This window comes from Leucopleurus acutus, assembly GCF_964270905.1.
Source record: "Leucopleurus acutus genome assembly, chromosome: 9".
In the NCBI taxonomy this organism is placed as follows: domain Eukaryota; kingdom Metazoa; phylum Chordata; class Mammalia; order Artiodactyla; family Delphinidae; genus Leucopleurus; species Leucopleurus acutus.
Window position 1 is genome coordinate 65,914,459 of NC_139144.1, and position 27,372 is coordinate 65,941,830.

Here is a 27,372-nt window from a genome sequence, read left to right on the forward strand (position 1 = left end):
ATAAGAGCAGTTTTTCTTTTTGTGAATACAAAAATTTGAGGCCTAAACTTTCTTTTTTGCAGCTTGTTATTAATATAAATTGGTTTTTAATATGCTTTTATTTTGCGATCTTTTGATGTAGTACACTCATAAAAGAGATAATGTTTTAGCAGCAAATGGCCCTGTCCTGAGAGTGGCAACGGGGCAGATGTTTGTTTAGAAGGCAATATTGCAAATGTGCGGTCTGGCTCTGGCCCTGTGAGGCTTGGAGTGCGTGAGAGTGTGAGGAGTTGGGTGGGTAGCAACAGTGGGCTACAACATATATGTGTATGTATATGTGTACATATATGTGCACACAAACACGGACACCAGTATTTTTATATCTCTGAATATGAATGTGTATAGGTACATACACAGACATCAATATTTTTATATCTCTGAATATGAATGTGTATAGGTACATACATGTACCCGTTTAGGTATACGCACGTCTGTAGAACACTGGATCACTAGCTTTTCCCTGAACCCATTACTTTCTTATGCCTCCTCTTCTTTGCTCATGCCACTGCCCCTGTCTGGAATCCCTTTTCCTCCTTCACCTGGTCAGTGCTTGGCCTTTCAAAGTCAGTTATCACCACCCATAGTAACTCCCTGACCACCCCATCCCTCCAGGCAGAAGCAGCAACTGTTTTCTCATTTGTATTCCTGAGGCTCATGGCTCTCACTGGCTGGCTTACGTGCCATCTTTCCCTCACATGCACACGCAGCACACACGCACACACACACTTCCAGGTGAGCACTTGCCCCATTGTAGCATGGCTACTGGATTATTTTCCTGTTCTGTGTTAGACTGTGTACTCCATCAGGGAGGGAGGCACGTCTTCTTACACCCATCTGCTCACCTCTGTGCTCAGCACTGTGGGCGCTCAGTGACGCTAGCTAGCACTCTTCTCTTGCTTTCGTATCTCTGTCTTGTGATGGAGTACCCTAAAGCCAGTAATCTCTTTCCTTCCAAACTGTGACAATTCTGCCCTTTAAAGCTGGCCAGCTCCTTCTTGCCCTTCTTGCCTGGGAGAATAGTTATTGTTAGATAGATAGTCCATTCTCATTAGATTACTGTTTGCCTTGGAGCATACCCCATGGAGTCATGATGTGTAAAGCATCTCTAGTGTATATTACCCACCTCTGATGGATGAACTGCCAACTCTTCAAGGTAACCCCCTCTCAAGTAGATATTATATACACCATGAAAATTGTATTGTACCTCTAGCTCCCTTTGTTACACTCTCTAAATTTGTGAAAATCTGTCTACCCATGTTTTCGGGATGCGGTGACACAGGCAGACCACCAGAAAGACACTTCATCTGATTGAGATGGATTCCTTGGATGATGGAACAAATGCCTACACATGATTTTACATCCTTGCTTTAGGTCAGGGTAGTATATACAGCATTCCAGGCAGTTCAGAACATGCTAATGTTTGGAGATTATCTGGAGAGGATTTCACAACCACTCGCTCTTACCCGTTACAGAAGCAGAGCTTCTCTGAGTCTTAGGTGAGAGTAACATCATAATTCACATAGAAAATGCGGTGCTTCACTATCGCTTGTCAAACTGTATCATCCCCATTTACCTATTATAAATAATGACAGAGTCAAGAGAATGAATTCTCCGTAGAGCTGGTACTAATCAGGGTGGCGAACACTTGAGTTCCCTTAGCTGTTCCTTAGAGTTGTCTGAGTCATAGCAGAGTGCATTCCTCATGTCATGTGTTCAGTGTGAATGAGTCCTGTGTTCATTTTAAAAACAAAAGAAGATGCTTTTTTCCTATGGCAGAAGCAAAGAAGAGTTTATAAAGTATATCGAGCAATTGGTTAAAAGCACTCGGCTGCTTCTACCTCGTTTAAGCTTGAGCTTGTATGACCTGCCTAACTGAACAGCAAACAGTTCTCTGTGCCTTTGTTCATCAAATTTTCAGGGAACAGGCTGGTGGCAGTTGGCACAGACGTTTCTGGAAAAGCCAATGTCTTCAGGCTTGTAAGGCTAAAGACCAAAGTGCCAACGAGAGGTGTTTGTGTTCTCTTCTACCAAACTATTTTAAGAACCCTGTGGGCTCCACATCCTTGGAAATCGCTTACTGAAGGCAGGGAAGCCCACAGAGGCATAGGACATTCTAAAAAGAGTGCCAAGTCCTCAGTCTGCAAAACCAGCCAAATTAACCGGCCAAGATCACTTTTGCTGACAAAGGCTTATTCAGTTCTGAGGATTTTTACTAATAAACATGGCATATTAATGGGCTGTCTGTGATGAAGAAGCTGTACTTTATTGGCTCTTAGAACCCCTGAAGTCCATAAACACCTTTGCTCTCACTTACACTTTAGATACTGCAAAGTGCTGTCTCCCAGGGAAAATGAAACTCCTAGCAAGGTCACTTGGAGAGAACAAAGGAAATGCAGATCTTCATGGTTCCCATTCCTCTTAGACCAGATTCCTTAAGATGTTCTGCACAGCCTGGTGTGGTCCCAACCTCTGCCAAACTCTCTGGCCTCATCACTGACCCTCCCTCGTTCTCTCTGCTCTGGCCTCTGGGCAGATCTTCCGGATCCTTGCTACACAAAGCGTGCACCCAACCAGCAGTGTTGGCCTCACCGGAGAGCTTGTCGGAAATGCAGAAGCTTGGGCCCTACCCCAGACCCAGAATTGAAATCTACAGTTTAGGGAGATTTCTAGAAGATTCCTTTAACAAATAAAGTTTGAGGAGTCCTGGTCTAATATCTCATGGCCTTTACCTAGGCCGCTTTTTCTTTCTTCTCTCCTTTTTGCTCCATCGTCTGGTGCCGCATACCTAGGTAACGCCCGCTCATCCTGCACTTGGAAGCTCAAACATTCCATCTTTCCAGAAGCTTGTTCTGGCCCCCAAGACCAGATCAGGTCCTGTTGCTAAACCCTTTAGAGCAACCCATACTTTACTTCCTAAACATTTAAAATGATTTGTAATTACGTATATGTGTGTGTGATGATTTTATTTAACTCTGTGAAGGTAAAATGGTAACTTTTGCATCTTCAGTGCTTGGTGCCTAATGGATCTTCATAATAATTGCTGAATTCAGGAACGAATGAATGCTGACTTTGATTTCCCTTTCTTTCCCCACTGCCTCTCTCTCCCCTCTGCTGCGATATCTCCCCCCTGCACATTTCGTCTTTTCCATTTCTGAAGGGAAGATGGGTTTATGTTCAGCCGCTGTAGTACTTATTATAAATTGCTTTGAACGGAATGTGGATGACTTCCCTGAGGATGTCTTGTTTGAAAAGTGTTGTCTAAGCCTCAAAGATTCACACTCCTCATGGCAGCAGGAGGATGCAGTGGCCGGAAGCACCTGCCAGTGACCGGGGCCACTCGCTGTGGCCAAGCTTTGAAAAGAGACTGTAATTCTCTACTCTCAGAGTTGACCTTGCCCTGAAATATGGGGAGATGTGTCCTACCTCTCCCTGCTCCAGTCTGTCCAGCTTCCCTGTAATAGGACACAGTGGGACAGCTCGTCATTTCTGTGGTCACATAATGCCAGGGCAATCCAAGTTACATGTTACCAGCCACACCGCTGCTCCTCTGACATGGGAACTTGGGACCCTCCATGCCTGAATCCTCTCACACGGCCTCTGCCTTACTTTTGGTAATTTGTGCAATTTGGCGCATTTTAGTGATAGACTGTCATTATATCTTCCCTGTCCATGGGGAGAAATTTGGCCACATCCGGGCAATAAATTGGAGAACTGAGCAATTATCGAGTGAATGAGATCAATGTGGGCAGTTTTTCTAAGCAGTGTGGGCCAAAAACCTTCAGAGTCGTTTCCAAAACTAGTCTGAAATATTGATGTAATTGCTGCAGTGTTCCATTTTGCACTGTGGTTGTACCATCACTCTGAGGACAAAAAGGTCTTGGTTTTGAACAGTCAATTGAAAAAAAAAAGGGCTTTTACTTAAGGGCTGGATAGCACTTGGCCACTAGGAGGGGTCTCCAACTTGCTTAGAGAAGTGGCTGGTGCTCTGACTGTGTTTGGTTAGACCATGAGGTCCGGAATCTTGGGGTTTTATGTTAGGATGAATCTGAGCAATTGTGATTTCTCTGTCAGCCTTCTATTGGAAGGTCTACTGTAATGCCATTCCCTTCAGGGTGACTCCATAAATGTACAGCCATTTGTTATAGGGGTGTCAAATTCTTGCTTCTTGAACATAGCACCAAAAGAAGGCAAAGCTGACTTTATTGCTTACTGTGGTCATCGATGATTACCTTGGTGGAGCCTTAAAATAATATCTTGGAAGGAAGAGGACAAAGGTAGGATATTTGTGAGGTTCTTTGTGGGGGGGTCTGGATTAAGGTGAGTTTTTAATGTAAGGACTTGATTTGGATTGGGCAATTTTCATGATATACTAGTTTAGGATTGGTGGAAACTAACGAGGTGGGAGCTTCAAGGCTTGTCCTAAAGCCTTCATGAGTCTGGTTGAGTTATCTGTGTTACTAGTTGAGTACTTTCAGTAAGTTTCTGAAATCAACAGGAGGCTTAACTTTTTGATGTTAAAAATATTGGGAATAACTGTTGTATATTTTAAATCCCGTTTCAGCCCTGTCTCATGTATTTTCAGGCCAAGCCCTGAATTTTAATCCCCATATATATCTTTATTTTTTGTGGCTTCTAAGGTTCCTTATGCTTATTTCTTTATATAGTTTATAGTTGAAGCATCCTGTAAAGTTATTTTTCTACATAGGGAGCCACCATCTGAAAAATGAACCTAATAGGGAAAAGGTTGGAAAGGAAATTTCATGTATGACATTTGAGCATATATAGGAAAACACACAGTTTGAAAAGAGATCAACAAGTGATTTATTTATAGAGGAATTAACTGATAATAGTAGCTGCTTTTACTGAGTGTATACTCTGTGCCAGATACATATAGTGCTTTAATGTTAATTTTCAAGATTGTCCTGTAACCTAGGTGGCATTAGCCCCATTTTTTTTTTTTTTTGATGAAGAAACTGAGATTTGAGAATTTTAATAGCTTGCCTGAGGTCAAAAAGTTAATAAGAATTGAAATCCTGAACTGCCTGAGTATAAAGTCACATGTCATTCCTATCCCATCTACCCTCTCTCTGCCACCAACCAGTGTCATTTTGAGATACTATGTATGGTTGTTTGTAGACATTTGAAAGTGGGACATGCCATTTGAATCTATGGAATGAAGAGCAACCAGATATTTCGAGGGAGTAATAATGGTGATATGAGCATCTACAAAGAACTCCAATTTTGGTGCAAGGGATATTAATACAATGCAAATGTGAATTACATTTCCTTTCTCTGAAGTTCACAAGTCTCAGCAAGTTTAAACCCATACCAGATTCCAGCCTTGGGCCTTCAGCCTAAGTATATGTCACAATGATGGCAGAGTGAATGATGAACACGTATCTGTTACCCTCACACCAGTTGGAGAATGGAGACACTGTGATCTATAGTGTGCATCTCTTTGCCAAGAAATTATGACTGTACAAAGAGAATGTGATAGTTGCTGGGATAGAGCCATGCTCAGTGCTTCCGCTTCCAAAGGTGGATAGAAATAAATGTTAATCTGGTGGGGCCTGTCTATTCCTTGTAATAGTCACTGATGGAGTTTAAGCATCAATCTCTTTGGAGATTATATAGAGGAATTGGGTTCAGCTAGACATGAGTTTCAGTAGTTCTGTGAATGTAAATTCATCCTCCTAGTAGAATAGAGGGGCAACTGTGTAATTGCTTTTGAGCAGTTGCTTTCTCCTGTCCATCTAAGAAGCAGATACATTTAGAAATTTGAGTGAAGTTTGGAATGGGTATTGAGAGTTGGTAGAAAAACAAGCTCCATGGATTAAATCTCATCTCATCGTATCTTTGCAAAGATCATTCCTTGGAATTTTTTCCTCTTGCTTTTACTCTCTTCAAGGTCTGTCACATGATGAACCCCTTTCATCTCCTAAAAGTCCCAGGAAAAATACCGATTTTACTAAAGACTGAAGAACTTTCCAACCATTCATTCTTCCATCTTTTCATCCATCACTTGTCTTCAGAGCCAGCCAGTTATTTTTTAATTTAACAGTGATTGAGTGTCTGCTGTGTGTTAGATAGTGTATTAGGTATTGAGTGCTCAAAGATGAAGGGGATTTCACTTTTTCTTTCCAGACAATTACAATCTATTGACTTGGGTGTATTTATTAAAAATAAGCCCAAATCAAACCATCCTGTAACATTTTTTGTGTGTGTGCCCAGTATGTGATAATGTGCCAACTATATGCTATATGATATTATAAAAAGTCCAAGTGTATTGAAAAATAGAAATAATTGTACAACTCAAAGGAAACCACTGTTAATATGATTTGATATATTTCCTTCCAACCCTTTTTTTTTTCATATTTACATACAGTAATATAACTAGGTAGGCTCACCTTCTGTATGCAGTTTTGCATTCTGGTTATTTTTATTTAACATATTGTGAACATATCTCTGTTTCATTAAAAAGTCATTGAGGGCTTCCCTGGTGGCGCAGTGGTTGAGAGTCCGCCTGCCGATACAGGGGACACGGGTTCGTGCCCCTGTCCGGGAAGATCCCACGTGCCGCGGAGCGGTTGGGTTCATGAGCCATGGCTGCTGAGCCTGCGCGTCTGGAGCCTGTGCTCCGCAACGGGAGAGGCCACAACAGTGAGAGGCCCGCGTACCACACACACACACACAAGTCATTGAAAAATAACTTTTATTAGCTGCATAATATTTCATCAGTATACTATGATTTATTTAATGGTTTTTGTGGAATTAAAAATGAACCTTGTTTTCAGTTTGCACTATTATGAATAGTATAACAAACATCTTCGAAAATTAATCTTGTTTATCTGATTATTTCCTTGGACTAAACTCATAGATGTATAATTGGTGGGTCAAGGATACAAACATTTTAAGGTGTATGTGTGTGTGTGTGTGTTGCTAAAATACCTCATATAATTCATGTCCTAATGTCCTCTCCAGCAGTACCTAGGTGTATAGCTTCCTGCACCAAAACTGTTTTTCCATTTGAGAATCTTGTTTTCATTAACTCTTTCTTCTGAAATTGAGCGTCTTTCATGTTTATTAGCCAACTGTGTTTCTTCTGTAAATTGTGCGTTTTTCTCATTTTTCTGTTCAGTGGTTAAAGTTCTATCGCAGTCTGTGTATGAAGGATAATAACCTTCTGCTGTTTACGTTAAGGTGTGTTTTTAAAAAATGCTGAAAAAAGTGCCGTGTGTGCAGTTTGATCTTAGTGTGTATGTGGCACGCTGGATAATGACAGAGTTTGCTGAAATCCCATGTCTTCTTCCAATCTTTTCTCCTCAAATCTTGATCCAGACATATTAACTAAGAAAAAAGTGAGTCAACACTGTCAGCTCCGCAGTTTAATTGGTCCAAGACTTTTCTTTGCTTACGCTCCTCTCTTCCTATCTCTGACTCCTTCGTTGTGAGACGGTGACTTGGACCTGCCTCCACACTAAAGGGAAATTACTCTTTGAGTTTCTACAGTGGCTCTTCCCTGCCTGTGGCCCTGTAGCCTCCCACCTCTCTGTCTTCTCAGGCATCCCTTTCTCTCTTGGCTCAGAGTGCGAGGGCCCCTCCTGCTTTCCAGTCCTGATCTTCCACTGGGGCTCTTGCGCCCATCCCTTCCTACCTGTCCTCCTTCTGCGTTCTGGATGTTCAGTTTCTTGTGGCCAGGCATCATGTCCTCACATCTTTGAGGACAGTGTCTTGCACGTAGGAAACAGTAAATATTTGACCCAATGACTAGTCTTACACTCTCTGATTTGAGTATCCATGTTCTGGAAAATGAGTTCTATGATCTAGAACTTTGTACCTTCCTACCTGAGTCTTCATTTCTATTTTGAAGACAGTACATTCAGTATTCACTTACTTTCTTTCAATGATCATGGTGACGTGAAGGATTTATGATAGAGCTAAAGAGGAAGAGACTCCAACCTAAAGCATTTTTAAAGGAACCGGTGAGGAGACTTCACAGTAGCTGTGTGAAGAGGCTGGGGCATGGGGGTGGTGTGAGCTCTGACTCCTCAAGACCTCACGGGATGACAGCAAGTCTAAGAATGCGTCTTCTTGCGGCGTAGGAGGAAGAGAAAGGAAACATTAGTGAATGTTAAAGGAATAGCCTTTTTTTTTTGAATTTTATTTATTTATTTTTATACAACAGGTCCTTATTAGTTATCTATTTTATACATATTAGTGTATGTATGTCAATCCCAACCTCCCAATTCATCCCACCACCACCACCAACCCGCCGCTTTCCCCCCATGGTGTCCATACGTTTGTTCTGTACAAGAAATATTCCATTTTGTCAGTAAAATAGAATAAAATGTGAGTGTTACAGTATCTTAGAATATTTCCTGAACTTTTTCGTCTTTTTGTCCATTATTACCTAGAGAAATTAATTTAAAAAAAACCTGGTATCTGTGGGTCTGCTACTGTCTTTGTCCCTTTCCTTGTTTCTGCTTCATAGCTCCCCCCCACCCCCTTTACTCTTCCATCCCTTGTCCTTTCCCTCATGCTTCCATTTTCCCTGTCATTTCCCGTCCTCCTTAAGCTGCCCCTCTTCCATTCCCATCAGTATCTCGATACAGCAGCCTGTTTTAGTAAAGTAGCATAATTCATTTTCATTGCTAGCTTGGTCTCTCCTCAAATAACCGTCCCAGAGTTCTGTACTGCTAGATATTCACAAAATATCCTTTGAATGAATTGATTGCACATTTTGGCACCTTTTAGATGTCATTCGAATGTTCAGTTTGGAGGGTGGCAGTGCTTTTGTGGTCCTGTGAATGGCTTCAATTACCACCATTCCCTTTGAGTGGAATTTTAAATGGTACCACTTGTTTAGTGTAAGCAGCAACGTATTTACATCACAGGCAGCACGGTCCTCCCAAAGATAGGAGGATGCCGGACCACAAACACACAGGGGAAGAATGGGAATGCACACATTCGACCTTGTCTTCTAAAGCCCATCTCTGAGCCTACACTGAGTCACAGTAGTGAATCATCCTTTCTAAACCCACCTAAGTTCTCTAGCTGTGGTTCAGAAGAGCCAGCTGGAAATATATATCAAGCAGACTTTGCTCTTTGGAAAGGGGACAGGCTTCCAGGATCAGGGTGAACCTTCTGTGTAAGGAGCACCATGAAATGTACAAACAACCTGGACTTACATCGAGTGTCAAACGCATCTATCACATAATTCTATGTGCTTCTTTTTGCTCTAGTGCCTTTCTTCTGTTCTCCATGATACACGTAACAGAATCAGATAATGTGATCATGATTAACAGTATTATGTTCCAGATGTTCTGTGCGAGGACTTTGGAAACCTCTGAATATTGCTGGAGTTAAACAAAAGAAAAAAAAACCCTATACTCACAGTGAATTAAAAAAAAGGCCATAGTTTGTCCATGACGTTCTTTTAGTGGGAGGGAAAGGTACCAGTTTCATTTTTGGTCAGAGTAAATTTATAATGTAGTCAAACATCAATAAAATCAGTTATTCATTATGAAGGAGTATTCTGGGCTTATACTTTAAGCACTAAAATTCAGTAATAGAAGTTACATTTTAATTTCAAAATGAGTATGAAAAATTACCCTCACCACATCATTAATACTGATCCATATCTTAATTTTTTTCATGCCTTAATTTGACAAAATGAGTTTTTCATACAGTTACACATTTTTGTTGTGGAGCTGTGTTGATGCTAGGGTGCTTTTTCCTCACTGATCCGGGTTGAGGAATGTGATTGGTAGGTGACAGGAGTGACTGGTCTTGACGGTGGTGGGAAATATGTTTCTTTTCAGTTTCAAGTTCAAGAGAAGGAAAGGGAGGGAACTCCTGAGAATTTTTGGTTTTGTTATTAGGTTTTCAGTATCCATAATATTCATAAACAATGGACACAGCTGTCTTTAATAACTCAGCCCGCTAAGTGCCAGAAAAACATCAGGCTGGAAGAGGGTTTTTTCCAACACAAAAATGTTCGTATATTGAAGCAAGATTTCGTTTATAATCAAACTGGATGTTGACCCTAAACTTCTATCTTTAAGTAAAATCGTTTGACCAAGCACTAGGAAAAGTGCAATGAAGTTTTTGGTATTTTTTTTAAAGTTTTGCTTTTGCTACTACACTGTATTGTTCTGAGTGGTTTTAGGCATGCAGATGGGTTCTATATCCCCTAGGGGGCATTGTTGTGGGCCAAAGGCCACCGGTCTTGGTATGAGGAGACCTGGGGTGCTGCCCTGTTTCTGTCACTGGCTTGTTATGTGACCTGGAATCTCCCCAGTAACCTGAGACTCAGTTTCCCCATAAGTAAAACAAGGACTTCTTAGAGCCTTCCCAGTTCTATAATTTCATAATTACCCAACTCAGAAAAGGCCTTTATTTTCCCAGGAAGCAAGTTATAGGACAGAGTTGAAATACCAGCTAATAGAAATTATTTTTTTCTAATATACTAATAGATTATCATCACCACATTTTAAAATTTACTTCTTTAAAAAATTAATTTTTAATTAATACACAGTGAAATTCACCCTTTGACATACCTATCTATGAGTTTTGACAAATGCACAATGATGAACATTTTTAAATAGTTAATATTATTATAAATTACATAAAAAATGCAAAAAGTCTTTACCTATTATTCTAGCTATGCCACAACTTATTAAAAAACTATGAAGAGAAGCTATTTTTGACTCTTTGACCGTAAAGCTTCTCTGCAATATTAAGACATGTCTGGTGCCTCCAAAATGTCTATAGAACGAGGAGCAAGAGACTCTCATCCATTTTGGATCACATGAAGTTCTTTGCTCCTGAAATGGACTTGCGGGTTTTGATTATAGAACAATGATTAGAAGCAGAGGAATCTTTTCTTTTTCACCCCAAGGCAAGGGTAAGGCGGTAAACTCAGCTGGCAGTGAGAGTCAGGAAGAGAACTCCAGCTGCAGGGTTCCTCACTTACGTTGATGAATGGGTCGGGCTTAGTGTGTCTGCAATTATTATACAATCTTAGATTCATAGCTCAGAGATGGAAAGTCATTCCAGTAGCTTGACGTGCCTCCGTATTAGTATAAACCCAGGCAGTGGGAGATTGATGGTTTTCTGGAAGAGTTTTGAGGTTCTCTAAGAAGAGAGCATGTCCCCTGGCCTTTTCAGCAGCATTTGTTCCTCGAGGCCTGTGCAGATGTGAGGGTGTTGCTTCCTTCTCCATGTTAACCCTTATTGCTTCCCCATTCCAAGCGTTGTCCAAATGTTGGTACAGAAGAGGCCTGAGTTTGCCATGGGGGGCGGGTAGCCATGACCAGAGCATTAATAGAGTCAGGGGCCAACCGTGGGTTCTGTATATCTTACTTGGGATCTGGCCAGTGGGCCCTGGTGGAAGGGCATGGGCTTTGCAGTCAGTGGGGCAGGGATTTAATTCAGCTCTGCTCCTCCATCAATGAATACACTAGACCTCACTTTCTTCATTCATAAAATGGGGAATTACTTCTTAGCAAAATATGCTCAGGAACCTTATGTTTTCTTCCTCCATCTCTAGTATGCTTGCTCTAGAAAACAGGACCTACAAAGCTATTCCATGCATGAAGAGTTCAATGCAAAACAAAAAGGATACAGGTTCCTTGCTTCTTGTTGTAGAAATGAAATAGAAGATTTCAGAGAAACCTTGGAGCTTTGGAGCCAAAACACCCCACCCCCATTTTTTTCTTTTTTAAGTTAAAGAAGTCCCAGGCTTTGAGGACTTCATGAGATGATTCGTACAAAGTGCCCTGCCTAGTAACCAGCACTTAGTAGATGCCTTCCCTTTCCTGCAGGGCGGAGTAATTTTTAGTTATAGTCCTTTCAGTGGTAACCTGTTTGAATTTAGGACAGTCATTTGTATGTCAAACCTAAACATTTTTTTAAAAGTCTTTATTGAATTTGTTACAATATTGCTTCTGTTTTATATATATATATTTTTTGTGTGTAAAAACTTCATAAAGTACACTTTTATTTTCCTCTTGTATCTTTTTTTTACATCTTTATTGGAGTATAATTGCTTTACAATGGTGTGTTAGTTTCTGCTTTATAACAAAGTGAATCAGTTATACATATACATATGTTCCCATATCTCTTCCCTCTCACGTCTCCCTCCCTCCCACCCTCCCACTCTCCCTATCCCACCCCTCCAGGCGAGCTGATATCCCTGTGATATGCGGCTGCTTCCCACTAGCTATCTACCTTACGTTTGGTAGTGTATATATGTCCATGCCTCTCTCTCGCTTTGTCACAGCTTACCCTTTCCCCTCCCCATATCCTCAAGTCCGTTCTCTAGTAGGTCTGTGTCTTTATTTCTGTCTTACCCCTAGGTTCTTAATGACATTTTTTTTTTCTTAAATTCCATATATATGTGTTAGCATACTGTATTTGTCTTTCTCTTTCTGACTTACTTCACTCTGTATGACAGACTCTGTTTTATATTTTGGTTTTTTGGCCCTGAGGCATGTGGGGTCTTAGTGATTGAACCTACACCCCCTGCATTGGAAGGCGAAGTCTTAACCACTGGACTGCCAGGGAAGTCCCAAACCTAAACATTTTAAATTAGTTTCCTGGATTGGTTTTCTGAGGAGAAACCTACCAGGTAGCTCCTTCGTGTCTGATTATTGCCCTTCACACAGTCGGCTACATGAGGAAGCTGCCTCTTTGCCTTCAAATTCCAGGGCCTTTCTTTTTGTCCATTGGGAGACAGTATTTTGCAGTCTGAGTCATTCTTTCTCTTCACTTAAGGAGCTGCCACCCTTTATCTGTTGCTTCTTTATAATGGGAAGGTCTAAGCACTGTTCTAGTAACACTCTAACCCTGCTGTGTCCAAGGGAAGTATAATGTGAGCCACATATGCAATTTAATAAAAAAATAAAAACTGCAAAAATTTTAATTTTCTAGTAGCCACATTAAAAGAAGTAAGAAAGAAACAGGTAAAGAGAATTTTAATACTACAGTTTATTTAACCATTGTATCCAAAATATTATCATTTAAATATATAAGCATTATAAAAATATTAATGGGCCATTTTACATTCTTTTTTCATACGAAGGCTTCAACGTCCGGTGTGTATTTCATACTTACAGTACCCCTTGTTTCAGGTTAACCACATTTCAGTTACTCAGTAGTCCATGTGGCTAGTGGCTACCACGTCGGACATCGTAGGTCTAATCAGTGCTGCCAGGTCAGGAGGGAGCATGTCCCACATTCACATTCACGGGACCTTTCCTCCTGCCTACTACTACCACATGCCACATTCACATTCTATGTGTGGTCTGCCCGGTGGATATTGTGTCAAGAAAGAAGGCTGAAAGTGAAGTCGTTAATTACCAGTCAGAGTAATCCTTTCTAAGGGTTTGCCTCCCTCTCCTCTGAATCCTCCAATGGCATCCCTTCTTTTTGGAGTGAAAGCCAGAGCTCCCTCCCAACCTTATCTTCCAAGACTCTCCCTCACATAAATCTTTCCAGGCACACTGGGCTCCTTGCAATTCCTTGAACATGCCAGGCACACACTCACTTCAGCTTTTTTGTATTTGTAGAAAGCTCTGCCTGGACTGTTCTTCCGCAGATGCCTATGCCTGGCTCCTTTTCCTCCTTCGAGGCTTTGCTCAAATGTCAAACATTCTTTAGTGAGGTCTTTCATAACCCATCAATACTATCTAAAATGGTGACTCTATTTTGCTACCAACTCCCTCTGCCACCTGACACACCTTCTCAAACCAGCCTTGTTTATTTTCTCCATAGCTTTTGTATCGCCATCTGATATGCTTGCTTTTTCCCCTCTGTCTTTCTCTTTTCTCACTATCTTCCCCCTGCCCTGGTAGAATATAAGCATCATTAGGGCAGGGACATTGTTTTGTTCATGGCTGTATGTATCCCCAGTACCTAAAACAGAGTTCAGCACATAGTAGGCACTCAAGAATTATTTGCTGAATGGATGAATGAATGAACAATACCAAACATTTGATCATTCTAAGAATTCAGAATTCTAACCGGTATTTACCGACAGTTGATTAACATTTGTGAAAGTTCTGACTACTGCCCTGCCCAAGATTTATGGAGTTATCTTGCTTAATTTGGAAAACACAATCAAATTGTTTATGCATTTGGAAGACCCACTGATAAATGAGCCCTTGTGTTGCTGTCCAGGTCAGCTCGACCCCACTGGGAGTCTGGCCAGTGCCCTCAGACACAAGCACTGATCACTTTTCAATGGTGACTTGTGGGAATGTCAGAACAGATTCAGATCCATTAGTTCTTGAATGCTTTTCCTTCTTTGGAAGTAGATATTTAGGAATTCTCAAAATTTGGGAACTCTGAACTTGAATATTTAATGGGGACAGGTTGGATTACCTCCTCTGTCTTTACAAATCCACAAAGCCTCCCAACAGACCTCTCCCGTTCAGTTTTAGCAGAGTCCTTGAGAACATCATGAACATGTGCACAGGGTCAAGGCTGAATGGTAAGAGGGGTTGCTGTTGTTGGCAGGATGCACGTGGGGAGCAGTGCTTACCGTGGGCTTGTGCAGCCAGTGTGATATGATCCTCCGGCTGCCGAGAGCCTGGCAGACGTCAGAGTCTGATGCAGCAGCTGCCCAGCTCTTCAGAGGAGAGGCCAGTCTAATTTAGAAGCCAAACAACTTTCTTTTGTCTTACTTGTTTTCTCTCCAAGAAGGTGAAGTTTTGAAGGCCTCAGCAGGAGGGAAGTCTCTGGTGTCAGAGGGGCTCTCTCAGGAATTTGAGACTCATAATGTGGAGGTTAGCAAGGAACTCTCACCATCTCTTTCCTCTCTGCCGTCCTGCTCTCAGTCCCCGAACATAAAATTGGCAATGACTGTAAATATATTTCACACTGTCATTCTTTCTAACAATAGAGCGGCCTCTTACCATTCTCTTACATGTTCCCAGAGAGAAAATAAAATTGTTGTCAGCAGCTTAAGAGTCAAAACTCAAGGTGGAAGTTTCAGGAGATGAGTCTCTCTTTTTTTTTTAAATTTATTTAATTTATTTATTTTTGGCTGCGATGGGTCTCCGTTGCTGCACGCAAGCTTTCTCTAGTTGTGGCGAGCGGGGTCTACTCTTTGTCGCGGTGCGTGGGCTTCTCATTCTGGTAGCTTCTCCTGTTGCGGAGCACGGGCTCTAGGCGTGCGGGCTTCAGTAGTTGTGTCACGCGGGCTTCAGTAGTTGTGTCACGCGGGCTCAGTAGTTGTGGCTCGCGGGCTCCAGAGCGCAGGCTCAGTAGTTGTGGCGCATGGACTTAGTTGATCCGCGGCATGTGGGATCTTCCCAGACCAGGGCTCAAACCCATGTCTCCTGCATTGACAGGCGGATTCTTAACCACTGTTCCACCAGGGGAGCCCGATGAGTCTCTTTTTGACTTCGAGTTCACCTGGGTTCACAGTGGGTTTTGTGGACTCAGAACATGCCGTCTGGTGAATGAGAACTTAGAATTCTAAGTCAGGAAGGTCTTGTGGTTAGTTTGAAGTTTGGTAAGATAGTTTTGGATTAAAACCAACAACCTAAAACTTTAACAAGATATGTCTTCTCCCCATAAAAAAGAATCAACTATACGAAGGTTTGTTCTTGAGCCTTATTTTTATTATGTAATAATTTTTATACTTCTAAATTTTTATTAATGTGAAAAAGATTTTTCTGTACTTACTGGTTTAAACTATTCCAGTATTTGCAAAAGATATAGTTTGACAAGAACTTCCAAGTTCCTTCAGAGAGAGTATATTTTGCCTGAAATCAGTTTCCCCTTTCTCTGAAAGAGCCTTTCCTTCTGGAACCTTCATTCCAGACTTTATAGTCAAGATGAGAAGATGATATTCAGTCTGTTGACTGCTTAGTTCCTGACCTGCCCACAATCCTCATTGAACGAAACCAAATGTGTTTTAAAGGCTGATGTTAAACTATACGTAAACCTGGGGCCTCGGGGTGATGAAAAGACATGACTGGTGGTGGGGAAGGAGGCCACAGAGAAACCATTTTATTCTCAGTTGTTGTTTGTCTTCACTTTTCCTCTATTTACTTCTTCCAAATATCCCTTTGGTTTCTCCCGCTTCCTTAGAACTTCAAAGGTAACCATGGTTGGAAGTGAATTGGAGACATCCACAAACCCTCTAGTGGAGCGGGTCATATTCAGAACTTCATGATCAAGATCTGTGAGAGTTTTGTATATGTCTGTCACTAATTGATTAATAACTGTGTTCATTTTTCTGATCTACTAAATGACCGATTTGTAATGGTTTTCTGTAACAAACCCATATATCTCATAATACTCACATGTTGAGCACCCAGGTGGAGAAGTGTCAGTGGAAGAGAGGTTTAGGGACAGTTTGATCAAGTTATATTTGAAAGGAAACTGTGTGGCTCAAATATCCCCAGTCTCTAGTGCCCTTGCAACTCTGGCATATTTCAGTGCAGGAGGGGAAAACATCCATCCATTTATTCACTCATTTGTGTATTAAAAATTTTTATTGCATACCCTCTAGAACTGAGAGCCTGGCTGGGAGTATAACAGTGAAGTACAAAGATAAAATTGCCCACTCTCATGAGGATTACATTCCAGTGGGGAGGTAGGCAACAACCAGGAGAAATAAATGAAAATATGTATGTTAGCAGGTGAAAAGTGCTAAGGAAAAAGCGCAAATCAGAGAAGGGGAGAAAAACATTTTGGATAGGGTGGATAGTGATTTTAAATAATGGGATGAAGAAAGGGCTCACCATTGCCACACTAGAGCATTGGACCTCAAACCCTACTATGCTTGCAACTAATGAATACTCATATCCGTTTAATGAAAGGAAGAACTGACAGCTAAGAAATCCCCAGAGATTTGTATAGACCAAATAATGAATTTTAGTGCATGTAAATATATGAATTTCACATTGCTTATCTGTTTTTGAACTGAGAACTGACCCTTTGAGTTATGGCCATTTTAAGGCCTGGTGTTCTGTGATTTTTTTTGAGAAATTACTGATGCAGATGAATTTTGGATGAACAGGCTTTTGATAGCTTTCCTCCCCATGTTTGCACAAAAATAGAGAAATAGCACCACCATTCTAAAAAAAACCCTGCCATCTTAAGTAATAGTTGAAACATCACCTATGTAGTACTCTACTCAAAAATGTTTAACTTGAACCTTATCATGAGGAACTATCAGACAAATTCATATTTAGTTCTGGTCTAGATTCATAAAAAATGTCAGTGTTCTGAAGGAAAAAAGAAATTTCGGCAGCGGTTCTAGATTAAAGTAGATGAGAGAGACATGAAAACTAAATGCAATACATGATCATGGACTGGATCCTGGACTGAAAAAAAAATACTGTAAAAGACATTATTAGGAAAACTTAGGAGATTTGAAGATAGACTGTATATTAGATGATACTATTGCATTAATATTAAATTCCCTGAGTGTGATAGTTAACTTGTGGTTATAATGGAAAAAGGAAAGTGTTCTTAGGCCTGGGAGGTACCTACTTAAATTAGAGTGTCTACATATGAGTCTTACGTGGTTTTAAAAAAAAAATTAAATAGTTCTCTCTCTTGCTAAAAATATTGCAAAATGCTAAAAACTGGTACTTCTAGGTGAAGGGCATGTAGGTGTTCATTGTACTATTTTTGCAACTTTCCTGAAGGTTTGAAAATTTTCAAAAATTGAATGTTGGGGAAAGAATAGAAAGTGGTTGCAAAGGCATTCTTGTCATCCAATCAGCCAACCCATTTCACCATTAGTATGATGTCAGCTGTTAATATTTTGTAGATACTTTTATCAAGCTGAGGAAATTCTCTTCTGTTTCTAGTTCATTGAGTGTTTTAACATGAAGAGGTGTTGGACTTTGTCAGATGTATCTTCTGCATCTATTGTGATGATCATGTGGTTTTGGTTCTTTGTTGTTTTAATATGGTGTGTTAATATTGATGGATTTTCATATGTTCAACCAACCAACCTTGCATTTCTGGGATAAATCTCACTTGGTGTATAATCTTTTTTATATGTTGCTAGATTCAATTTTCTATGTTTTGTTGAAGATTTTTGAGTCTATATTTGTAAGACATATGGGTCTATAGTTTTCTTTCCTTGTGATGTCTTTGGTTTTTTATCAGGATCATACTAGCTTCATAGAATGAGTTGGAAAATATTCCCTCCTATTTTTTGAAAGAACTTTGTGGAAAGTTTGTGTCAGTTCTTCTTTAAATATTGGGTAGAATTCAACAGTGAAGCCGTCTGGGCCTGGTCTTTTCTTGGTGGGAAGAGTTTTGATTACTAATTCAATTTCTTTACTTGTTATAAGTCTATTCATATTTTTAATTTTTTCTTTAGTCAGTTTCAGTAGTTTGTGTATGTCTAAGAATTTGACCATTTCATGTAGATCATCTAGGTTGTTGGCAAATAATTGTTCATAGTATTCCCTTGTAATTTTTTTTTTCCTTTCTGTAAGGTCAGTATGATGTCCTCACTTTTATTCTTGATTTTTGTAATTTGAGTCTTCTCTCTATTTTTCCTGTTTAATCTAGCAAATAGTGTGTCAATTTTGTTGAACTTTTTAAAGAAGCTACTTTTGGTTTTATTGAATTCTTTTATCTTTATTTTATTTATTTCCATTCTCAGCTTTATTTTCTTTCTTTTCATTGCTTTGGGTTTAATTGCTCTTCTTTTCCTAATTTCTTAAGGTGGAAGTTTAGATTATTGATTTGAGACCTTTCATCTTTTTTAATATAGGTGTTTACAGGTGTAAAATTTTCTTTCAGCTCTGCTTTAGAGAAACTCCCATAAGTTTTGGTATGTTGTATTTCTATTTTCATTTACCTTGAAGCATTTTCTAATTTTTCTTGTTGTTTCTTCTTTGACTGACTGGTTTTAGGAGTGTGTTGTTTAATTTCCATGTATCTTTAAATTTCCAAAATTTTCTTCTGTATGGTTTCCACTTTTATTCCATTGTGATTAGAGAACATATTTTTATGATTTCAATCTTTTAAAATCTCTTGAGCCTTGTTTTGTGACATGACATGTGATCTATCCTGAAGAACTTAAAATGTGCATTTGAGAAAGAGTGTGTATCCTGCTCTTTTGGGGTGGAGTGTTCTATATACATCTGTTAGGTATAGTTGACTTATAGTGTGGTTCAAGTCTTCCTTTTTCTTGTTGATATTCTGCTTAGTTGTTCTATCTATTATTGAAAGTAGGGTAATGAAGTCTCCAACTATTGTTGCTGAATTATCTGTTTCTTCAATTCTTTTAGTTTTTGCTTCATGTGTTTTGGACCCCTTGTTAAGTGCATTTATTTTATAATCATTATGTCTTGACCCTCTTACCATTATAAAATGTCCTTCTTTATCTCTAGTAACAATTTTTATTTTAAAGTCATTTTTGTCTGATATTAGTATAGTCCCTGCTGCTCTCTTTTACTTACTGTTTGCATAGTATGACTTTTTCTGTCTTTTTCCTTTTCACTTATTTGTGTCTTTGAATCTAAAATTTGTCTCTTGTAGACAGTACATAGTTGGATCATGCTTTTCTTTCTAATCTATTCTATCAGTCTCTGAGTTTTGATTGGAATGTTTAGTCCATTTACATTTAATGCAATTTCTAATAAGATAGCATATATGTCTGCTATTTTTTTCTTTGTTTTCTGTATGTCTTATATCTTTTTTGTTCCTTGGTTCTGCCATTAACTACCTTCTTTTTGTTAAATAGATATATTCTAGCATACCATTTAAATTCTTATTTTGTTTTATTTACTATATATATTTTTAGTCATTTTCTTAGTGGTTGTTGTCCTGGAGATATTAATTAACATATTAACTTATAAAATATCTAGTTCAGAATAATACCAACTTAATTTTAATAGTATATAAAAACTTTCTTCCATAAAGCTGTTTCTCTCTTCCTTTCTACTATCATTGTAATATAAGTTATATTTTTATAAGTTATAAGCCTATCAACACAGGTTTACTGTATTATTTTATACAGTTTCTTTAAATAATATAGGAATAAAAGGAATGAGAGACAAATATACACTTACACTGTTTTTTATATTTACCTATTAGTTAATTTTAATGTTGACCTTCATTTCTTCATGTGGATTTGATTAGTGTCTTCATTTCAGCCTGAAGTACTCCCTTTAGTATTTCTTATAGAGCACGTCTGCTAGCAGTGTATTCCCTGAATTTTTATTTATTTGAGAATGTCTTGATTTCTCCTTTGTTTTGAAGAGTTGTTTTGCTGCATGTCGAATTTTTGGTTAACAGTGTTTGCCTTTCACCACTTGCAATGTTTCTGGCCTCAGTGGTTCTGATGGGAAATCAGCTGTTTATTTTATTGATGATCCCCTGTATGTGATGAGTCACTTTTCTTTTGCTGCAGTCAAGAGTCTCCCTTTGTCTTTGTCTTTCCATAGTCTGACTATGATATGTCTGGTTGTGGATTTCTTCAAGCTTGTCCTACTTGGAGTTTGTTGAACTTTTTGAATGTGTAGATTAATGTTTCTCATCAAATTTGAGAAGTTGTTGGCCATTATTTTTTCTCATATTTTCTTCTGCCCCATTCTTTGTTTTCTTTTTTTTTTTTTTGGACTCCCATTATTTGTATGGTGTCCCATATATCTTTGAGGCTTTGTTTATTTTTCTTTATTCTTTTTTCTTTTTGTTCTGCAGACTGGTTATCAATTGATCTGTCTTCAAGTACACTGATTCTTTTTTCTGCCAGGTCAGGTCTGCTGTTGAGCCTTTGTAATGAATTTTAAAATTCTGATTATATTTTGCTTTCCAATTCCACTATTTCTATTTGGTTCTTATTTTTTTTTTACAATTTTTCTTTACTGATGCTCTCTCTTTAAAGGGACAGCATTTTTATACTTTTCTGTTTCTTTAGACATGTTTTCTTTTAGTTCTTCGAACATATTTATAATAGCTGAATTAAAGTGTGCCTAGTAAGTACAACCTCTGGGCTTTGGCAAGGAAAATTTCTGTTACTTGCTTTATGTGCATATGTGTGTATAGGTCATACTTTCCTGTTTCTTTGAACATCTCACACTGTTGTTGTTTTTGAAAACTGGACAGTTAAAATAATGTAGGATAACAACTCTGGAAATCAGATTCCCCCTTCCCTAGGGTTTGTTTTTGCTGTTTGTTTTTGTGTTTATTGTTGCTTTTTGTTTATTTGGTGACTGTTGGACTAATTCTGTAAAGTCTGTATTCTTTGTCATGTGTGGCCACTGAATCTCTGCTTAGTTACTTTAGTAACCAGCTAATGACTGAGTAGAGATTTTCTTTAATGTCTTGTAATAGTATGTCTTCCAACCTCTGCCAAGGGGCTCTGTGTGTGTGTTGGGGAATGCTTTCAACACTCTAGCAAGAAGTTTACAACACCACCTTATCCTCCACTTCCTGATGGAGCAGAGGCTCATGGTCAGCCAGACTGAGAGATGTGGACCTTCTCAGGTATTTCCTGGGGATGTATACCTGGTGTTGCACATATGTGTGGCCTTTGGATTCCCAGGATACTATAGGATCTTCTCAAAGCTCCATATAGATATCCATTCCTCAGCTTTTCCTTTTAAGATTTTTGGTCAGTATCTTGTTAACCCCAACTGGTAATGCTGCTTCAGGCAGTTACTATGTTAAACAATCACTACTGATAATTTTTAAACAAATGCCTTGGGGATAGAATAGAATGAGCTCTTAGGTGGAGATAAATAAAGACAGATTCTGAGAGTGAAGCTTTTTACTTTTTTATTAAGCTGCCAGGCAGATGAAATAGTGACAGATACTCTGGGATGAGATGATTGGGGAACTCCAAACTCATTCTTCTTGCTTTAGTGGCTGCTAGGCAACCGTAGTTGTGAAGCTATTGGTTTTCAAGGCTACTGTAGACCTGGTTAGAGAGGAACAAGATCAGTGCAAGTTAAAATTAAAGCTTGCTGTTCTTATTGTAATTCGAGTATTGTTCCTTAATAAATACTCCTTAGATTGTTGTAAACCTTTAATCTACAGAGCTCTGAAAATGTAGATTTTGATAATTCTTGTTGGTGTTCTTATTGCTTTATGGAGGAGTGGATTTTCATAAGTCCTCACTCCACCATTCTAGAATCTGTAAACTCTCCAGAATCATTTTATGTTACTTTTGCATTTTATTTTATCAATTCATTTTATTTAAGTACTAGGACAGTCCTTGAGGTTAAATCTTTTGTTGTGTCCTCAAGTGTTTACCTAAGATAATAAATTTTTAGAAATATGATTGTTAGATCAAAATATATTAATATTCTTACATTTTTTGTTATGCTTTGCCAGTTTGTGTTTCACAAAGACTCTCTCAATGCACACTTTGGCCATTAGTATATGTAAAGGTGTATTATTTTCCTGCATGCTTAGCAACTCTAGATATTGTAATATATGCATTATTTTCCTATCATGAAGTTAGAAAATACAAAGTTCTAATTGACCTTTTAAAAAAATTTAAATAAACTATAGTAACAAACAACTAGGATAGTGGCCAAAAATAAATCTAAATAAATAATTTTTTCCTGAAATAATGATCATATTCTTTTCTGTTCAAAAATATGTGCACAATACTGTTTTCACTTTAAGTGCCTTAGAAAAATATAGGTAAAATAGGACACTTTTAAATATTGAGAGAAATCTTGGTTTATGTCTTCTTAATTAAGGATTAAGTTTTACAGTGTGTGAGTGAATCCCTAAGATCATCATGTATTTTTGGCTCGGTTTCACTGGAAATGAGGTAGCTTATTAAACTCTGTCATTTGCCAAGGAAAAGAGGAGGAATAATGATAAAACCATAAAGCTGTGCATATGCAAACAGCGAGTGAAATTTAATGAGTACTCCAGATACTGACATTGCTAGTCTGTGATATTCTCTTCGGGTGAAGCTACTGCTGCTGGGAGCAGGAGGTGCTTTTTAGGAAGGGTCACTGACATTTCATGCTTAACTAGCAATAGGGTAGATTTGACAGATGGACATCACTTAGTCACCAGGAGTTCCCAGGAAATGTGTGATGATGTTGGTGTATTATTTGGAAACAGTGATGTTTTTTGGACACCTGTACTTTGTAATTTCTCTCTTCTTCTTTTGCAATTGGAGAGAAGTTCATGAATTTGGTAATCATAGGTTGACCTTTAGAGCAAATTAGCACATTAACAAAGAAACCAATCTATGTTTTATGTGATCGTTCCTTTGCATTAGAAATGGAGAACAGGCCAGAAAGAGGGAGATTTGAGAAGCATATCAGGCTCGTCCACCTGTTTCAGAGTGGGCCAAGGCACTTCTCTGCCAAGGCACCTTCTCTATACAATGTTCTGAGAATATATTTTTATGGTTAGGTCAGAATTCAATGAATGGCAATTAAATCTTGCCCTCCCATATCTAATTCACTATATTCCTTAACACAAATAAAATAAGATAAAATCATAGAACCTTAGCCTTGGAAAGGGCATTGAGATAATCTAGTGATCCTGGGCAAGTTGCTTAATCATAGATGAGTTTTCTTATCCACGAAATGAGGGGACTGTAGTACTCAGTAATTCTCAACCCTTTTTATGCTCTGCTTTTAAGAAGGTTAGAAACTTTATGCACATTTTATTAAAATTAAATTTTTAATTTTATTTCTTTTGCATAGGTTTCATATGCACATGTACATTCCTAAGATACAAGGTGGTAAATGGTGGAAACGAAATCTCCCACCCACCCCTGTCACTCAATCTCTTAGTTTTCTCTGGAGGTAACCACCATTACCGGGTTTTTATGTATTCCTCACAAATAATCTATGAATTTACAGCCATAAACATATTCATTTCCATTTACATACTCATATTATCCTTACAAGTGGTAGTATTTTATATATTCTGTTCTATGTTACTTTTTTCACTTAATTATATATCTTGTATATTGTTCCAAATCAATGTATTTAAGAGTTGCCTCATTATTATAAATGGTGGCATATTATGGCATTTATAGATATAGGATAATTTACTCATGGGTATAGGGTAGTTTATTTATGAATGTAAGTATATTTCCAATATTTTCCTTTTCTAAGCAATGATATAAGTAATATATATTTGTAACTATTTCATTTCAACATGTGAAAATATTTCTTTAGGATAAATTCCTAGAACCAGAGTTGGTGGTACTGCCAAACTGCTCTCCATGAGAGCTGTAGTGATTTTCACCTCCACTAACAGTGTGTGGGTGTGCCTGTAGGTTCATACCTCGCCAAAAGAGTATTTTTATTGCTTTATTTTGCCAATATGGTTGGTGAAAAATATTATTTCATTGTAGTTTTAATATGATTTTCTCTTACTACGAGTGCAGTTTGGTATGTTTTTATGTACTGAAATTCATCACAAGAAACCACTGAGCAGAAGCGAGAAGAACTACAATCCTGCAGCCTGTGGAACAAAAACCACATTCACAGAAAGATAGACAAGATGAAAAGGCAGAGTTTTATGTACCAGATGAAGGAACAAGATAAAACCTCAGAAAAACAACTAAATGAAGTGGAGATAGGCAACCTTTCAGAAAAAGAATTCAGAATAATGATAGTGAAGATGATCCAGGACCTCGGAAAAAGAATGGAGGCAAAGATCAAGAAGATGCAAGAAATGATTAACAAAGACCTAGAAGAATTAAAGAACAAACAAACAGAGATGAACAATACAATAACTGAAATGAAAACTACACTGGAAGGAATCAATAGCAGAATAACTGAGGCAGAAGAATGGATAAGTGACCTGGAAGACAAAATGGTGGAATACACTGCTGCGGAACAGAATAAAGAAAAAAGAATGAAAATAAATGAAGACAGCCTAAGAGATCTCTGGGACAACAATAAATAAAACAACATTTGCATTATAGGGGTCCCAGAAGGAGAAGAGAGAGAGAAAGGACCTGAGAAAATATTTGAAGAGATTATAGTCGAAAACTTCCCTAACATGTGAAAGGAAATAGCGACCCAAGTCCAAGAAGCGCAGCGAGTCCCATACAGGATAAACCCAGAGAAAAACACACCGAGACACATAGTAATCAAATTGGCAAAAATTAAAGACAAAGAAAAGTTATTGAAAGCAGCAAGGGAAAAATGACAAATAACATACAAGGGAACACCCATAAGGTTAACAGCTGATTTCTCAGCAGAAACGCTACAAGCCAGAAGGGAGTGGCATGATATACTTAAATTGATGAAAGGGAGGAAGCTACAACCAAGATTACTCTACCCGGCTAGTATCTCATTCAGATTCGATGGAGAAATCAAAAGCTTTACAGACAAGCAAAAGCTAAGAGATTTCAGCACCACGAAACCAGCTGTACAGGAAATGCTAAAGGAACTTCTCTTAGTGGGAAACAGAAGAGAAGAAAAGGACCTACAAAACAAACCCAAAACAATTAAGAAAATGGAGAGAGGAACATACATATCGATAATTACCTTAAACGTGAATGAATTAAATGCTCCAACCAAAAGACACAGGCTTGCTGAATGGATACAAAAACAAGACCCATATGTATGCTGTCTACAAGAGACCCACTTCAGACCTAGGGACACATATAGACTGAAAGTGAGGGGATGGAAAAAGTTATTCCATGCAAATGGAAATCAAAAGAAAGCTGGAGTAGCAATACTCATATCAGATAAAATAGACATTAAAATAAAGAATGCTACAAGAGACAAGGAAGGACGCTACATAATGATCAAGGGATCAATCCACGAAGAAGATATAACAATTATAAATATATATGCACCCACCATGGGAGCACCTCAATACATAAGGCAACTGCTAACAGCTGTAAAAGAGGAAATCGACAGTAACACAATAATAGTGGGGGACTTTAACACTTCACACCAATGGACAGATCATCCAAAATGAAAATAAATATGGAAACAGAAGCTTTAAATGACACAATAGACCAGATAGATTTAATTGATATTTATAGGACATTCCATCCAAAAACATCAGATTACACTTTCACCTCAAGTGCGCATGGAACATTCTCCAGGATAAATAACATCTTAGGTCACAAATCAAGCCTCAGTAAATTTAAGAAAATTGAAATCATATCAGGCATCTTTTCTGACCACAACACTTTGAGATTAGAAATCAATTACAGGGAAACAAACGTAAAAAACACAAACACATGGAGGCTAAACAATACGTTACTAAATAACCAAGAGATCACTGAAGAAATCAAAGAGGAAATCAAAAAATACCTAGAGAAAAATGACAATGAAAACACGACGATCCGAAACCTATGGGATGCTAAATAATATGTTACTAATACGTTACTAAATCACCAAGAGATCACTGAAGAAATCAAAGAGGAAATCAAAAAATACCTAGAGAAAAATGACAATGAAAACACAACGATCCAAAACCTATGGGATGCAGCAAAAGCAGTTCTAAGAGGGAAGTTTATAGCTATACAAGCCTACCTCAAGAAACTAGAAAAATCTCAAATAAACAATCTAACCTTACACCTAAAGGAACTAGAAAAAGAAGAACAAACAAAACCCAAAGTTAACAGAAGGAAAGAAGTCATAAAGATCAGATCAGAAATAAATGAAATAGAAACAAGGAAAACAATAGCAAAGATCAATAAAACTAAAAGCTGGTTCTTTGAGAAGATAAACAAAATTGATAAACCATTAGCCAAACTCATCAAGAAAAAGAGGGAGAGGACTCAAATCAATAAATTAGAAATTAAAAAGGAGAAGTTAGAACAGACACTGCAGAAATACAGAGCATCCTAAGAGACTACTACAAGCAACTTTATCCCAATAAAATGGACAACCTGGAGGAAATGGACAAATTCTTAGAAAGGTATAACCTTCCAAGACTGAACCAGGAAGAAATAGAAAATATGAACAGAACAATCAAAAGTAATGAAATTGAAACTGTGATTAAAAATCTTCCAACAAACAAAAGTCCAGGACCAGATGGCTTCACAGGTGAATTCTATCAAACATTTAGAGAAGAGCTAACACCCATCCTTCTCAAACTTTTCCAAAAAATTTCAGAGTAAGGAACACTCCCAAACTCATTCTATGAGGCCACCATTATCCTGATACCAAAACCAGACAAAGATACTACAAGAAAGGAAAATTACAGACCGATATCACTGATGAATATAGATGCAAAAATCCTCAACAAAATACTAGCAAACAGAATCCAACAGCACATTAAAAGGATCATATACCATGATCAAGTGGGATTTATCCCAGGGATGCAATGATTCTTCAATATACGCAAATCAATCAGTGTGATACACCGTATTAAAAAACTGAAGAATAAAAA

General features: G+C 38.3%; 1 protein-coding gene across 1 annotated transcript in view; it reads left to right on the plus strand.

Moving 5' to 3' along the window:
• BMPER (BMP binding endothelial regulator) overlaps window positions 1–27,372 on the plus strand; it is a gene marked incomplete at its 3' end in the record, with an annotated part of 184,001 nt that overhangs the window by 84,811 nt on the left and 71,818 nt on the right. The window lies entirely within an intron of this gene.